Here is an 11,957-nt window from a genome sequence, read left to right on the forward strand (position 1 = left end):
ACTTAAAGCTTACAAACATATTCTCTTCTTTTTAGGTCAAGTCTCCACATACTTGATTATCATGAGATGGTCAGAGGATTCTGAAAGTGGCAGAGCTTTACAAATATGCTCCCTAACCACTGGAGTTGTTTAAGTTTGATGGCTTTTTGGCACTTTGTTAATACAAATAATTCATGCCAAGGACAGGTCCATATATTTTTATCCCTAAGAAGAAACTTCAGTGTCCACAGCACTTCCTGAGACGGATAGAGTTCCAACTTGTAGCCACCCAAAGCTACTTTCATTCCTAGCACTTCCACCATCAATAAGAAAAGATCACATTATCAGAGGTGGATTAAGGTTTCCTGGGGCCCTGGGCCAGAGCAAGTGGGGGGCCAATCCCAACCCCTTCTGCCTGTGGCCCCGCCCCCATTCCACCCTTCCACCTGTGGCCTCATAACCCCTTTTGCTCCTTTATTCTCCCCCCTCCACTGGGGCCCCAAGACCGGAGAAGCTCCATCCCTGTGCCACATCCCCAGGGCACAGCGAGGAATGAGAGTGTGACACTACACCCCATATTCTTCATTGAAATATTATTTTAATATGATTATAGCATATCTAAAATATATTTTATGCAAGATGGATCATAAGAACATAAGAATGGCCATACTTGGTCAGACCAAAGGTCCATCCAGCTCAGTATCCTGTCTACCGACACTGGCCAATGCCAGGTGCCCCAGAGGGAGTGAACCTAATAGGTAATGATCAAGTGATCTCTCTCCTGCCATTCATCTCCACCCTCTGACAAAACAGAGGCTAGGGACACCATTTCTTACCCACCCTGGCTAATAGCCATTAATAGACTTAACTTCCATGAATGTATCCAGTTCTCTTTTGAACCCTGTTATAGTCCTAGCCTTCACAACCTCCTCAGGCAAGGAGTTCCACAGGTTGATTGTGTGCTGAGTGAAGAAGAACCTTCTTTTATTTGCTTTAAACCTGCTACCCATTAATTTCATTTGGTGGCCCCTAGTTCTTATATTATGGGAACAAGTAAATAACTTTTCCTTTTCACGTTCTCCACACCACTCATGATTTTCTATGCCTCTATCATATCCTCCCTTAGTCTCCTCTTTTCCAAGCTGAAAAGTCCTAGCCTCTTTCATCTCTCCTCATCTGGGATCCGTTCCAAACCCCTAATCATTTTAGTTGCTCTTTTCTGAACCTTTTCTAATGCCGGTATATCTTTTTTGAGATGAGGGGACCACATCTGTACACAGTAATCAAGATGTGGGCATACCATGTATTTATATAACAGCAATAAAATATTCTCCATCTTATTCACTATCCCTTTTTTAATGATTCCTAACATCCCGTTTGCTTTTTTGACTGCCGCTGCACACTGCGTAGATGTCTTCAGAGAACTATCCATGATGACTCCAAGATCTTTATCCTGATTAGTTGTAGCTAAATTAGCCCCATCATATTGTATGTATAGTTGGGGTTATTTTTTCCAATGTGCATTACTTTACATTTATCTACATTAAATTTCATTTGCCATTTTGTTGCCCAATCACTTACTTTTGTAAGATTTTTTTGAAGTTCTTCACAGTCTGCTTTGGTCTTAACTATCTTGAGCAGTTTAGTATCATCTGCAAACTTTGTCACCTCACTGTTTTTCCCTTTCTCCAGATCATTTATGAATAAGTTGAAAAGGATTGGTCCGAGGACTGACCCTTGGGGAACACCACTAGTTACCCCTCTCCATTCTGAAAATTTACCATTTATTCTGACCCTTTGTTCCCTGTCTTTTAATCAGTTCTCAATCGATGAAAGGATCTTCCTTCTTATCCCTCTTTCCTCTTAAAGGGTCTTGTGAGGTACTGGAAAGGTTATGATTGATTATCCTATTTGTATGCATGTATCATTTTTGTATCTAAAGTTATGAGTATTGACCATACATCTGTACTACAAAAGTGTTTGCACCTGGAGAATGCCCACCAGACAAAATGCAATCAGTCTGGCTGGCTAGCTGGGAACAAGTCAATGAACCATTAGGGAGGACAATAGGTCTTTGAAGATGCTAATCTCTACCTTCCTGAAAAGCATTCTGGGATGCTACAAACAGCCTTTGACTCATGGCTGATTTGACACTGCAGGGTCATGTGATCATGTCACCTGGTACTGGACTCCATAATAGAATACCCGTATTTTTCCACTGGGAGAGGGAGGGAATCATACTGAAAGGCAAAGGATTCCTGCCATATGTAAATCCTATTTAAGGCAGGGAAGTGAGGTAATCAGTGTTCATTCTTCACTGAATCCCTGCGCAGGATGACTGCTGGAAACAACTAAGAAACAAACAGAAAAGAGGGAAGAAGGGCTCAGCCCATGCTGGAAAAAGTGTCTGGTTAGGATGCCTCAAACAACATTTAGTGTGAGAAATTGGTATTTGTAACCAGTTTCTTTAGCGTATTAAGCTTAGTTTGCATATTTGTTTTATTTGTTCAGTAATCTGCTTTGATCTGTTTGCTATCCCTTATAATCACTTAAAATCTGGCTTTTGTAGTTCATAACTTGTTTTTGTTTTCTCCAAAACCAGTTTGTAGAATTCATAACTGGGGGGCAAAAAGCTGTGCATATTTTCCTCCACATTGAGGGGGGGGCCGAATTAAATGAGCTTACACTGTACAGTTCTCTGTGCAGTGCAAGACAATACAGTTGGGGGTGTGCATGTGAGTGCTGGGCAATTTCCTAGCTGCGTCTTCCCAGGCAGAGCTGATTTCAGTGTCTGTGTCCTTCTGCAGCTGGATGTGTCTCTACCTGTGTGTGTGCTGGAGGAGGCTTGAGGGCCTGGCTCAGCAGGACAGTGTAATGGAGCCCAGGCTGGTGGAATAGGTGGGCTCAGTGGTACCCCAGTATATGAGATGGTGCCCCGAAGTGGGGGGTAACCAGTCACAGACAGCTCCTCCAGTCTCAGGGCCGCAGTGGGGGTTGGGGTGCTTCTGCCAGGGACAAGATGGGGCCTGGGCCACAGCGTGGGGGCTTCCCCCATCCTGCAGCTTCTGCCACGGAGGGGGTCGGGCCTGGGTCACTTGGGGGGGCTTCCCCGTTCCTCTGCTTCTGCAGGGTTGGGATCGTGGGGGCGGTACAGGGGTTTCCCCTGTCCCACAGCTTCTGCCAGGGAGGGAGTTGGGGGGCGCTGTGGGGGCTTTCCCCGTCTCATAGCTTCTGCTGGGGACACTGGGCACAGGCCCCATGGGCCCAGTGGCTAATCCTCCATACACATTGTAATAAGGCACTGATGCTGTTATGAGTCAAATGCTGTCCCCTTCTCCTGGGCATGGAGTTTCCTGCCTGCAGTGGAACTTATATAGTTGTGCTGTTCAGAGGGAGGCAAGAGTTGTAAAGTTTAAACAGGGTGCACCACCCTGTATGCTGTGGAGTGCAGCTCAATCAGGGCTGCCTGCATGCAACCATTCAGAAAGGATTCATGGTGGGGTGAGCCCAGGGGATTCACCACTGCATGGATCCACTAGTCCAGTGGTTCTCAACCTTCCCAGACTAGTCTAGCCCTTTCAGGAGTCTGATTTGTCTTGTGTACTCCCAAGTTTCACCTCACTTAAAAACTACTTGCTTACAATAAAAGTGTCACAGCACACTATTACTGAGAAATGGTTTACTTTCTCATATTTGCCATATAATTATAAAATAAGTCAATTGGAATATAAATCTTGTACTTACATTTCAGTGTATAGTATACAGAGAAGTATAAACAAATCATTGTCTGTATGAAATTTTAGTTTGTACGGGCTTCACTTGTGCTTTTTATGTTGCCTCTTGTAAAACTAGGCAAATATCTAGATGAGCTGATGTACAGACCTCTGTGTGCCCCCAGGGGTACGTGGAGTCGGACCCCTGGTTGAGAACCACTGCACTAGCCTGTATCCAATTTTTATACTGAGAAGAGAAAGCTTTGTGCTGTGGCTGGCAAAGCTATCCATTACAGAGGCAATATTTTACCATTGATGATGCAGCCCCAAACTCCATTTTTTGTAAGTTACTCATTTAACTCAACCATCAATCATCCAGGCATTTCTTTTGGATCTATACTCTAGCCACCTTGTGACCCTCATGGAAACACTGAAGTGTTGTAGATTTCTCAGAAAGAAAATCATGTCTGTTCATTACAGACATATTGCCACAGAACAGTACCATGATTCTCAGTTACATTTTTTCTACGCTGAGGACCTTTAAAATATACCTTCCATTTCAAATTACTTGTCAAAACAACCTGTTTCTCCACTAATATAAATATTATAAATGTTTGTTTTTTCACAGTCCTGTAAAAGAAGAGAGACAAATGACATTTTCCAGGTCTTTCTTATGCTAAGTTCTATATCTGCTTTCTTTCCCTGAATTTGTATACAGACAATATGGTTTGTGGATTTTCAGGTGCACACCCATGCTTCAATCATTGCAATATTTGACTTACTCATTACCACTGCAATCATTGTTGGTTTTCTGGCTCAACAGAACAAGCTGTAGCCTGCTGTGTCCCACATCAGAGTACCCAATTTGCTTCTAGGTCCATCCTATTTCGGTTTTCTTGTGTTTCAGATTCTGATTAGGCAGCAAATGATTCGTAATTTGTTTCCTTGTTTTCAGCGAGGTTTGTAAGGGTAGACTGAGGCGTTATGAAATGTTTATCAGCTACCCTGGCATGATTTAGGCATTGTTTTCAGTACTTAGGAAAATCGTCACCTTGCTGTGCAATGGAAGTGCACATTGGCAGACATGTTGCAGAATGGGCAGAGATGAGCTTGACTATGCTGCTGGCTCATATTAGCCTCTAGTTTGTTTTCATTGTGATATTTATAAATGAAGGCCAGATGATCCTTTTGAGCAGAACTATATATGCTAGTGCAAAAATAATGTGCAGTGTGTTTGGTTTTCTAGAAAATGATCCTTAAAACTGACTGAGCTTTATAAGCAGTGATTTCTAAATCTGAATCTCACTGTATTCATTTTGTGTTCTGCTCCGCTATCGCTACTGGTAGGTGGCTACTGTAACCTGGCAACACAAAGAATTGCAGCAATCCCTGTTCTGCAAAACCTCTTATGGCTTAACTGCTAACTCTGATCATTAGCTTTTCCTTTAGTATTTGCTGTGCACCTTCCTTAATTTACAAATGTGGATGATACATATATTGGTTACTTGTTTTCCCGTCTACTCTGTTTCAGCTGCATGAATTGGCTAAAGCAGGACAGAGAGCAGCAGCCCTCCAAAAACAAAAAGGTGGAAAGAGGCCAGTCTACTCCTTAGAGACATGAACTTGTTTGTCTCAGTGTTTTCTGCTCTTTGTCTTTGCCTCTCTTCCTGTAAGGGAATCTTTTTGACTTTCACTCCCTTTCTTCAACACCTGAGAGTCAATAAACTTTGCATTATTTTAAGCGAGTCAGAGTTTTTTAGTATATTGTATATTTGTTAATAGTGGAGGTGTGAATTGATATTTCTCCCTTTGAATTTTTATTGTTAGATCTGAGCAAATAATTCTTAGTGAATAATATATTATACAGCTTGCATCTACTTCTGTCTGGGATTTATTCTCAAACAGGTGATTTCCTTGAATATATTTGTTGTTTGAAATTGCTTGGCAAACACCTTGTTTGAATAACCATCTTCAATGGATCAAGCAGTTTGGTACAAGTATATGGTAGTTGAAATTTAAGATGTGTTAACTAGTTCTGATTGGATGTATCTATCACTTGGTATAATTTCTGTTCCCTAATTGGATTAGAATAACTTAATATTGGGCATCTAGTGCAACTATACATGTTTATGAGCTAAAACGGCTTTCAACAAATATTCTTAACTTGCTGGTTAAAATTTTCTGTTGCTGTGAACGTTCCTACAGTAAACCTGTTTCCTAGTCTATTTGAGGAATGCAAACACAAAAGTTCAGGAATCAAAGCCAAGTTAATTATTTTAGAAAATCATTTAATACATTTTTGAGGGATTAACTCTGCCCTACTGACTATATTTGCATATCCACACTAGCACAATATGTTTTCAATACTAATTTACAGCAACATTTCAATAAGCTGTCTGTGGTTTGATACTGACTACATTTCTCTCTGCAGAAATGTGTACTGCTATAATTGTCATCTATTTTATTTTGCTTTTGGAAAAACTGACAGTCCCTTTTGTGCTCATTGCATACACTCTGGCATATAGGACCTGCTTTACTTCAATGAATCAGGCCCATAATATCTGGTCTGACAGATGGACAATAGTCATATACATGTTGCTGCGTGAGCTATTACTATGGTACCCACAAATTCAAGGGGGTTCTAATGACAAGCTTATCATCGCTACTATGTTGCAATTGTGTTTAGAGCAAAAGAATTTTGAGATCAGAGATTTCTGCAAATCTCTGATGATTCTGAGTATACATACTCAGTGCTGACCTTTTAATAAATTCTGAAGCAAATGCCAAATTCCAACCAGCTGAGGGTCTGTTTTATCTCATCCTGAATAAACAAAAGAAAGTCCTTTTAAAAACAACCAGTTCTGAAAAAACAAAAGGAGTACTTGTGGCACCTTAGAGACTAACCAATTTATTTGAGCGTAAGCTTTCGTGAGCTACAGCTCACTTCATTGGATGCAACTGTAGCTCACGAAAGCTTATGCTCAAATAAATTGGTTAGTCTCTAAGGTGCCACAAGTACTCCTTTTCTTTTTGCAAATACAGACTAAGATGGCTGTTACTCTGAAACCTGTCAGTTCTGAAAAGTTACCCTTTCTGGTGGTGCAATCACTGAGTTCCTTGTGCGTCTTACAGAATCGATAACAAACTTTGAGCTGACTTGATAGTGGATCATCTAACATCATAGGGAAGGTCACAGAGATGTCTGTAACTTTCAATTGGAAGGTTCCTATTTACCCCCTGATTTGCATAAAGACCTGGCTGCGAAGATCTTTCTTTGCTACATCCCAGTGGTGGCACTGACTGTAGAGGAGTCAGGGCATTTCCTCTCACTGAAGGCTTGGGCAGATTGCACTGTATTCAGTGGCATTCCACCAGTAAGTGCAAATGAAAGAAGAATCGGGCCCTAGTCACACTTGGGTGGTGATGCACACCACTGACTACAGTGGACCAACCTTGTTGTCTACACAGGTAGCTTTTTCTGTTACTTGCTTGCTTGGATATACTGTAATATAACTCCCATATCAGTTATAGAAATATATCTGCATATGACAGGAAATGTATACTGAAAATGTAACCTAAACACCTTCTGTAATTTCATTCTGTGATAAACAGAGCTGTGCCGCATGTTTGCAGCAAAAACTGCAATTACGCAAAATTCTCCTCTGTTCAGGTTTTGTTACTGTTATAACTAAGGTTTTCATTGACATACTTAAATAATGATTTTTAAATTTTTATTTTTAGTATTAGAAATGTAGACACCAGAGAATATTAGAGATTGCATGAGGATCTCAGTTTTAGTTTTTTAAAAAGTAGTTCCTATTCCTCATGATTGCAGAGAAGAAAAAAAGCTTGAAAATGTGAGCTGTAAAGGCTCAAAAACCAGAAGGCAAATACAATGAATCCAACATTTATTATTTTTAATATTTCATTATTTTAAGCCAGTCTCATGATTTGGGGGGATGAGGGGTTCTAACTCATGATTTTGAGTGCCTGGAATTAGCAATACTGTAAAAGTTAAGCATGTGCTCAAGTGTGTTGCTGGATTGGGGGCCAAACTGCAATAAGATGAACTGATCTGATGGAATGCTAATTACCTTTACCAGATCTAGCCAAAGTATTCCTACTTAGCTTCTATTGTAGGTTTTTGTGTTGAAAATTCAGACATAAAAAAGTTAGGGACAGAAAAGTTTTTAAAACAGAAAATAGTAGATATATAAAGCCAGTAGTAGAAGGCAGTCTGATGTTCAAAGGCCCAGTGTGAATATATATTAATTCAGAGTAAGTGACTACATCCTGCATCAGGAAAGGAGGTATGTTAAAGAAATGTGTCAGGTTTCCTCCTTTTGTATTCTCAAAACCTTTCAAGAGAATTGGCTTTAGCTAACCTAGGCCCTGGGAAGAGGGACAGACCACATATTGTCATGGTTGGAGAAGAGACAGCTTTCAGTCAGGCAAAATGCCTGTTGACTTCAGTGGGACTGGCATCTGGCTTTCTGAGAAATAATATATGCACTGCTGCAAGTGAATGTGCTACTTTCAAAACCCTTTTGGAGAGCAATATTGTTTGTTTCAATATATAACCTACCTCTCTTTCTATGTTTTCTCTGTGTGGCATAATCAGATATTAAAAGCATGATTTGCTTAAGAAAATCTATAGTTAATTTACTATTGGAAATGATATGATGATTTTTGAAGCGAAAGTTCTACATGTATTTTTAACAGACACTGGCAAAAGTGATATGAGTGACAGTTATATTGCTGGGGTAAGGTTAGATGCATCCTTATCTCATATGCGGCAGCACAGAGAGACCTACAAACAGAAGGTGTAATGGCAATTAGGTAACTATCAATGTCAGGACATAGGTCAGTGTTCCTGTCGTGATCCTCGTCAGTACCTGGTCTGGGCTGGGGAAGCTAATGATCCAACCAGCGGACCAAATTCGGTGATGAATCCTGGTCACGTGCCACCTGAGGCATGTTGTGCATACCCTAAGAAGAAGTGTGAAACTTGAAATGCAATCCAGGTTTGTTAATAGTTTGCTACAGTCTGTGAACCTGAACCCAGTTTTGAGTGGACATGGATGATATATGGTTTTATCAGTGAACCCAAAGCGCTGTGTTTTTTGTCTCTGCTTTGCTTGAGTTTTTGTAAACATGAAATTCAGAATGAAATACATGGTGTAGAGAAAATGTTCCCACACACTCAACCAAACCAGAACACAACATTGCTGATAAACCCACTTATTCAAGACCAAACCAGTTTCTGTGAGGAAATACGGAAAAAAGTGACCCTCACAATTGTTTTAGTGTTTCGATTGTTATTGTTTTAAAGTTAACTGCATGTGAGAGAACAAATCCTGAGATAGTTTATAGTAGACTAACAGGAGGCTAGTAACCACCAGAATTCCTCAGTAAAATCCATTAGTCATGGGGGATAGGTACCCCCTCAAGTCCCCACCAGACCCCACTCCGGATCCTTGCATTGACTTTCTCTCCCCCCAGCTGATGTCTAAGGGGTTCTTGGAGCAAACAAAAGAGAAAAATCCTCTCCCTTCTTTGTTCCTATATGGGAGAGAGGAGTCCATAGGAAATCGAAAAGAAGCAAGGGTGACCTGGAACTCAGGCAGTCTTCCTGTGTCAGCCCTTTGGGCTTAGTCTTCATGGGGTCCACCTCCAGCCCCTCCTCATGGAGGATACTGCTCTGAGGCTGGGTCATACAGCTTCGGGAGTGGTGAGACTTGTTGCTGTCTCCTTCTCAGAGAGCCTGGTGCAGCTGTCTGAGGTAAGGCAGTCTTCTCCCTGTTCATCACCCCTTCCTGTGGCAGGTTATCCCTTTTAAGCACCCCTGCTCCAGGCAGCACAAGCCTTGCCAGTGCGCCTCTTGTGGTGTTGAACAGACCCACAGGAGCTCATTAGTCCCATCTGTCAGTGTGGGGGTGTGCCCTTTCCCAGATGCTAAAACAACCCAGCAGTGGCATTATAGCTAAATGCCATTTAATTACCAACAAGTACAATCCATGGTCCAAAATGTGTTTGTTCATGGGAAAATGTTTGAACTCTTCCAGACTGCCAATATGATGGTAATTAAAAACATATACTATATGTGATAAAATCCTTCCTCTGAACACTATACATTTACCTTGTGCATTTTCTACTTGGCATTAACGTCCCTGCAGAGTTGTAATAACCTTTATTATATTTGTATTTATTTTATTTTTTCTTTGCCATTTTGCATAAATGTATCTTAAATGTTAGAGGATTTTTGTTAAGTAGCAGAGTTAACAGGATTTTGGGAGAGATTCTCCAGTCATTAAAACTAACATCAGTATTCGGCAAATAATCCCCCCCCCTACCCCGTATAAAATACAAAGACATAAGGGACCAAATTTGCAATTGGCATAAATGAACATTTCATGCTGGTTGAACAGGAGAAAAAATAGATGTATTACTAGTTCCTGACTAAAACACAATGGGAGAAATGCTGTCCCCATTGAAATCAAGGGGTGTCAAATTCATCCCTGTTGTAAACCCCTGAAGTAATGGGATTACACTCAGTGCAGGACCTGCCTCATCATTCACATAGCGTTAACTCATGAAAGAAAATCAAAATACTTCGGAAAGTTGGGCTGTGGACCCGCGCTGAGCCATCTGAAGGTCTTTTTTCAAGCTTCTTACAGGATGCCATAAGCCCTGCTGATGGCTTCTCAATTATATTGTATTGTAGTCTCCAGTGCTTATAGCACCCTGTCAGAAGCTTGAAAAAAGATTTTACGTTCTTACAAGTTCAGTCCTTTCCCCTTAGCCAAACCTTGGGCCTCACTGATCCATCCGCCTTGATCTGTTTGGAAGGTTTCCGCAGCAGTGTTTCCTCCAGGCTGAGGAAGGGAGGGATGTGCCCTGTCTCACCACAAAGCCCTGCAGAGATTACTCCAGAAATATCAAACAGTCCCAGGCTGCATTATTTTTCCACTGTTAAGATCTCCCTTTAGGGGAGGCCCCAGAGGCAGCCACCTGCTGGAGAAGTCCGTTGTGCGGCTCTGCTTGTTTATACACTAGCATGATGTTAGCACAGCGCTAGGAAAGGGTTTGTTGTCTGGCATTTCCTCTTTCTGCTGGCAGGCTATCTCCTTCCAAGTGGAAGAACAGAAAAAATGTAAGATCATATCTAAGCAGTGGCTATGGTTTTGATGTAATTGTCACCTTTTCTAGCAACAGAATCATACACTTTTAAACTATGGCTACTCAGGAGACAGAGGATTTCCCACTCTAGTGATTATAATAATGTTTGAGTAGGTCAAATTTTGGATTTAGACTGCTTGGATTTAGACATTACTTTCCTGAGACATCACCCTAATCCAGTCTGGTACGCATGCTTCTGGATCAAGATTTGGCAGCTACAAGAGTCATGGGATGGTTTCTGCCGTTGCTCTTGTGCTGAATACTTCTGAGATCACCATGGAGACTCCTGTAGAATGACATTGCGATAGATTGCCTCTTCCCATGAAAAAAGCCCTTGTGTGAAGGCTCAGAGGAAGAAACTCTTTATGAGAATGTATTTTTGGAGATTTGCCCTTTGTTCCCTGGGTGCAGGGTTTGCCACCTTCCCCCAGAGAACAGGCCAGGGGTTTGCCTAAAACTGCATAGAGTTCCGTACTTCCAATCCCTCCCTGCTCCCAGGAAATCCCCTTCAAGGAGAATCCCCACCACAGGAAGTCCATGAAAAATAAAACACAACCTTCTCCTTTTTTTGCCAAGCTTTGCGGGGCCAGAATGTGTGTGAGAGACATACATCACGGGTATGTGGCTATAGTATCTGAGCACCTCACAATCTTCTATGTATTTTCCTCATGACATTGCTGTGAGGCAGGGAAGTAGCCCCATTATACAGATGGGAAACTGAGACTCATAGAAACAAAGTGTGACACAGAAAGTCTGTAACAGAATAGGAAATTGAACCTGTCTTCCAATTCCCAGGCCAGCACTCTAACAGCATCATCCTTTCTTCTTCCACCCAATGCTGCCTACTTCTCCCCTGACCTTCCCACATACCATCCATGTTTCCACAGACTAATGCAGGGTCCTCCACAGGTTCAAAAGCATGATGCTGTGAAGGCAGCTGTGGGGGAGATCCACAGACAGATGGCTTTCTTGTCATGTGGATAGGGTTGGGGGTGGGGATGATCTTTTGGCCTCTGTATTGGTGTCCGCAGAGAAGAATGTTGAGGTAGCAAGAATGGTAATCAATCCCTCTTTAATATTTTAATA

The sequence above is a fragment of the Eretmochelys imbricata genome, chromosome 7 (genome assembly GCF_965152235.1).
Source record: "Eretmochelys imbricata isolate rEreImb1 chromosome 7, rEreImb1.hap1, whole genome shotgun sequence".
Taxonomy (NCBI): Eukaryota; Metazoa; Chordata; order Testudines; family Cheloniidae; genus Eretmochelys; species Eretmochelys imbricata.